The sequence below is a fragment of the Dasypus novemcinctus genome, chromosome 7 (genome assembly GCF_030445035.2).
Source record: "Dasypus novemcinctus isolate mDasNov1 chromosome 7, mDasNov1.1.hap2, whole genome shotgun sequence".
NCBI lineage: Eukaryota > Metazoa > Chordata > Mammalia > Cingulata > Dasypodidae > Dasypus > Dasypus novemcinctus.
This window is the reverse complement of record NC_080679.1, coordinates 70,973,472-70,979,377: the sequence shown is the minus strand read 5'-3', so window position 1 is coordinate 70,979,377 and position 5,906 is coordinate 70,973,472.

Genomic DNA, 5,906 nt, shown 5'->3' with positions numbered 1-5,906 from the left:
GTTAAGTAAACATCTGTGGATTTTCTAAACCATAACACTTTAAAAAAATTTTAACAGCAAAAGTATGCATGTATTGGGCAGGAAGAAAATGTGGGGACAGGGATACATTAGATTAAAGGCCTACTATTTCTCAAATGGACTCTTCAAAGGAAGTATCTTTAGTTTAATGGTGAATAGTATCTTGTCTTTTACTAGGTCCTTTTCTGAGGGTGTTTAAAAGGTAAGGCTTTCTCAGGGCTGCCTTAAGGTATCATACAGATCTTTATTTAATTCCTTAGCTAGTGCTGGGGGTGGGTGGGATAAAGTCCATTTAGTAAAACCCTTAACCTACTTTGCATTTCTCTTAGAAACTCCTGGTTAGCAAACTGATCTCTCTTGTTCTACAGGTTTATGGAAAAACCAGGGGCATTGAAAACAGTTGTGGTTTGAAAATTTGGAGCTCCCTGTGTAAGTCATGGCTCCTCCATTTTGATTCCTGTTTGGTGGAAATACAGAGAAACCCAAGTCAAGCAAGGGTGACGCTTTCTCCTAAGGAATATCCTGGAAATCACCTTGTTCTGTCTCAGCACACAAACACATACACACAACATGTGTGTGTAAACATACCCTATGAAGGGCAGAAAGTGAGAATAAGCACAGAAGCAATATTGAGGCAGGCTAGATTAGGGAATAAAAAAGACGAATCTGGACCTAGTAGAAACCAGGGCCGTGAAACACATGGCCATGGAGACCCCACAAGATGGCTGTTGGATGAACCCAGCAAGAACTCCCATTAGGGATGGGATTTCGTCCAGGATCAAGGAAAAGTCTTGGATTTGACCAAGGGGCCTTGTCATTGGGTCCCCACCCTGGGCAATTGACAGGTGGGGTAAGCAATCAAAACTGCAAACAGCTGGGACCCCTCCCCCAAACATTAACAAGGGAGGGGTAATTAACGGTTTAAAAAGCAAACACAGGGAAACGGACTTTGGCCCAGTGGTTAGGCATCCATCTACCACATGGGAGGTCCGCGGTTCAAGCCCCGGGCCTCCTTGACCCGTGTGGAGTTGGCCCATGCGCAGTGCTGATGCGCGCAAGGAGTGCCCTGCTACACAGGGGTGTCCCCCCGCGTAGGGGAGCCCACGCGCAAGGAGTGCACCCATAAGGAGAGCCGCCCAGCTCGAAGGAGGGAGCAGCCTGCGAGGAATGGCGCCGCCCACACTTCCCGTGCCGCTGACGACAACAGAAGCGGACAGAGAAACAAGACGCAGCAAAAAGACACAGAAAACAGACAACCGGGGGAGGGGAATTAAATAAATAAAAATAAATCTTTTTAAAAAAAAAAAAGCAAACACAGAAGTTAAATCAACCCTTTTCTTCTTTTTTTTAAAGATTTATTTAATTCCCCCCCCCCCCCCGTTTGTCTGTTCTTGGTGTCTATTTGCTGCGTCTTGTTTCTCTGTCCGCTTCTGTTGTCGTCAGCGGCATGGGAAGTGTGGGCGGCGCCATTCCTCGCAGGCTGCTTCCTCCTTCGCACTGGGTGGCTCTCCTTTTGGGTGCACTCCTTGCGCGTGGGGCTCCCCTACGCGGGGGACACCCCTGCGTGGCACAGCACTCCTTGCGCGCATCAGCACTGCGCATGGCCAGCTCCACACGGGTCAAGGAGGCCCGGGGCTTGAACCGCGGACCTCCCATGTGGTAGACGGACGCCCTATCCACTGGGCCAAAGTCCGTTTTCCCAACCCTTTTCTTCTTTTTCCCCTGTTATGCCATTTCTCTCCCAGCCTGGACCAGCACACAAGTAGACCTGGGGACTTGTAATCTGTAGTGGAAACTTGTAGTCGTAAGTACACCTGGGACCCATAATCTGTTATTTTCCCCCATTTCTCTTCTCTCATTCTCTTCATAAACCATTGGCCTAACTGAACTGACCTGTACTCAAAATTCTTTTTTTGTGCATGGTCACATACACAAAAACATACAACCTGCAAGAAAAAAAGAAACAGAATGACCATATCAGACTCGTGGTTCCAAAAGAGCAATGGTCGAGACCTAAAAAGGCACGCCTTTCAATGGTGTGTGCTTTCTCTTTCTCCCCCGGCACACATACATACACCTGTGGGGAAGGATTAAGTTTAATTTTCACAAAGGGGCATGTGAGCCAGCCTCTGGTAGAGGGAGGGAGGAACAGGGGTTCTAGCGGCTTTGGTGCACCAGAGTTTGAAAAGTGGTGCCAAAATGAGGGAGGCCAATGGTGAGTGCCGGCAGCAGGGCCAAAAAAAAAATTCTTTTTTTGTAACATAGCCAAGAACCTAGGGAAAATCCAGCAACAATATAACAAGAAAAGGGGGAATAAAAAAGATATCATGAGATCTTTATAAGGAGCCCCCAGACAGTCTTCTGTCTGGCATCCTCCAAGAAGTGCTACTACGTAACAAGTCTTTATTAGTTTCATCACCAGAGCAGTCCCTCCTCTAAAGTGAGTAAAGCCTGTAAGCCTTTTTCTAAAATTTAGGTGTTTCAACTTGATTATAATACAACTGTTGGATTTTAGATTCTATTACATGGGTTCTCAGGCTTGCCTGCCTATTCAAATCACCTGGGGAGCTTTAAAAACTGCTCATGTCTGGGTCCCTGCCCCAGTGATTCTGATTTGCCTGGTCTGGGGGACAGCCTGAACAGCAGGAGTTTTAAACGCTCCCCAGCTGATTCTAATGTGCAGTCAAGGTTAAAAAGCCATTACCAAAGATAGGTTTGAAACATAAGATGAGATGGGCTTTCATCTAACTATTTAAAAATAATTGATGTGTTACTTGTGTCTAGACCGGCAAGCCCTGGAATCCCGGCTGCCCTTGGTTCAGCGTCTATATCCCGTGAACTCCTTTGGGGGCGACTCTAACAGCCATCTCTTCCAGACCACCTGCAGTAATAGGGCACACACCTGATCCATGAGCTTCTGTTGTCCTGCAAGCCCAAATATCAGACCTGCTCTTCCCTCTCCAGAAAACAGGGGGAAGTCACAGTTTCCAGGGGGTCCTGGAGTCTGTCAGAAGAAGCCCTCCTCTCCCGGCTTTTCTCTGCTGTCCTGTGCACACCCTGTCTGGGAGGCTGGGAGGCAGGAAGCCTGAACTCCTCCTTTGAAGGGCCATTCTGCTTAGCTGGAAAGCTAATTGTGCCCTAAATATTCTTTATTTAGTTGCAATCTACCTTACTTCTAGAAAGAACTTTTCTGTAATGGCTTCAGTTACAAAATTTGCTCCTTTCAAATATATTTATCATCATCTTACTGATAAATGTTTCGGTATTTCATTCTAAAAATATTCCATAAAATTTATCTGGAAGGTTAAGTGCTCTTTTATGTTAGTCGAAATTTGTTCAAATTCCTACCCATTATTCTAAGGGTGAATGCAAATAACTTGGGAAAATCTTCTTCCATAAATAACATTCACTTTACTTATTTCCATTTACCAGATAAACTGTACCTGAGGTATTTCCCTGCGCACTGATTTTATCACTGTGATCCATCTTAGTATATGGAAAATGATTTAGTGTCTAACAAAAAAGAGTGGAAACTTAAAGCATGTATATTTTTGAAAGCCAAAAGTGAACAGGTTATGTACTGTCTAAATACTTATAGCATTCAACAATTCTATAATTATTTGACTTACAATGTTTGGATAACCACCTACATAATAATTATTGGACTTACCTCAGAGTGATAAAAAGGTTTTTAAAAAATATCATTAGTATATTAATATTATCTGCCGTTTGAAAAAGTATTTCCAACTATGAATCTAAATGAATGCTACCATAATAGTGCTGTACTATACAGTGCTGAACAATGTGGGAAGAAGGAAGTCTGTGAGACAATAAGCTCCACGAAGGCAAGGACCAAGTCTGTTTTATTCACTATTATATGTCCGTACTTAGCACTGTGAAGAGCACACGGTAAATAATCAAATCAATCAATAAAAGTTTGTTTAGTGAGAATAAATATGGAAGGAGAATAAGATGAAGGAAGGAAAGAAGAGAATATTATGGAAAGTTAATGGGAGAAAATTTTGCAAATTCTAGTATGGGAGCTTTTTACTGTTTTGAACTAATTTATTATCCTTTCCATAAATAGGTTTTTTGTTCATTTGTTTGTTTTCTGTGTCTGTATTTATTTATTTTATTTCCCCTCCCCCCTTGCAGCTTTCTTGCTGTCTGCTCTCTGTTAATTTGCTGTGGGCTCTTCTGTGTTTCTTGCTTGTCTCCCTTTTTTTTTTTTTTATTACCTTGCTGAGTAGGCTCTCCATGGTGTCTGCAGGCCGGGCGGTGCTCTGATGCTGCGGGCGAGCCTGCCCTCACAAGGAGGCCCCAGCACGGGGACCGAGGGCCTCTCATGTGGTAGATGGGAGCTCATCTGATTGTGCCACAGCCGCTTCCCCCTATAAACAGGGTTTTTGCACAAAAAAACAAATAGTTTTAAATGATGATGTAGTCACATGAATATTGTCAGAACTTTTTTTCTTTCAAATGACAGAAACCCCACTCAACTTACTTTATTTTTATTTTTATTTTTTAAAGTTTTTTTAAAATTCCCCCCCACCCCCATTGTCTGTTCTCTGTGCCCATTCGCTATGTGTTCTTCTGTATCTGCTTTCATTCTTCTCACACATCACCAGGAAACTGTGTTGCTTTTTTGTTGCATCATCTTGCTGGGTCAGCTCTCCGTGTGTGTTGTGCCACTCCCAGGCAGGCTGTGCTTTTTTGGTGCAGGGCGGTTCTCCTTGCAGGATGCACTCCTTGTGCCAGGGGTTCTCCTATGCAGGGGACACCCCTGCATAGTACAGCACTCCTTGAATGCATCAGCACTGCACATGGGCCAGCTCATTACACATGTCAGAAGGTCCTGGGTGGGAAGCGGACTTGGCCCAGTGGTTAGGGCATACGTCTACCACATGGGAGGTCCACGGTTCAAACCCCAGGCCTCCTTGACCCGTGTGCAGCTGGCCCATGCGCAGTGCTGATGCGCACAAGGAGTGCCGTGCCACGCAGGGGTGTTCTCCGCGTAGGGGAGCCCCACACGCAAGGAGTGCACCCCATAAGGAGAGCCGCCCAGTTGGAAAGAAAGTACAGCCTGCCTAAGAATGGCACTGCCCACACAGAGAGCTGACACAACAAGATGACACAACAAAAAAGAGACACAGATTCTCGTGCTGCTGACAACAATAGAAGCAGACAAAGGAAAAGACGCAGCAAACAGACACAGAACAGACAACTGGGGTGGGGGAGGGAGGGGGGAGAAATAAATAAATAAATAAATCTTTTAAAAAAAAAGGCGGCCCTGGATAGCAAACCCTGGACCCTCCATATGGTAGGTGGATGCTCTATCAGTTGAGCCACAACCGCTTCCTTCAACTACTTTAAACAATTAAAGAAAGTGTTTTTGCTCCCAAATGAGTAGTTTCAGTTCTGAAATGGCTGTGGCACAGCTATATCCAGAATCTAGATACTCAAATAATCTCCTCAGGAATCTCTCTTTCTCTACTCCTTTCCTTCTATTTGACTATTTTCAGAAGTTTCCTGCGCGTGGTGGGTGGTATTGCCCCTGGCAGCTCAGTGACCTCTTAGAGGTCTTTGAGCATCCATATCAATCTTCCAAAACAGGGTTGGCCCAGTTTAGGCCAGGAGATTGTTCTTAAACCAATCTCTATTTCCAGAGGATTGGGGTACTGTGATTGGCCAACCATCATCACTCAACGTAGGGAAGAGGCAGTTCTCAAAACATAGACTGTTTGACAAACAAAAGTTAACAGAGGGAAGCGGATTTGGCTCAACTGATAGAGCATCCACCTACCACATGGCAGGTCCAAAGTTCAAACCCAGGGCCTCCTGACCCGTGCGATGAGCTGGCCCATGCACAGTGGTGATGCGTGCAAGGA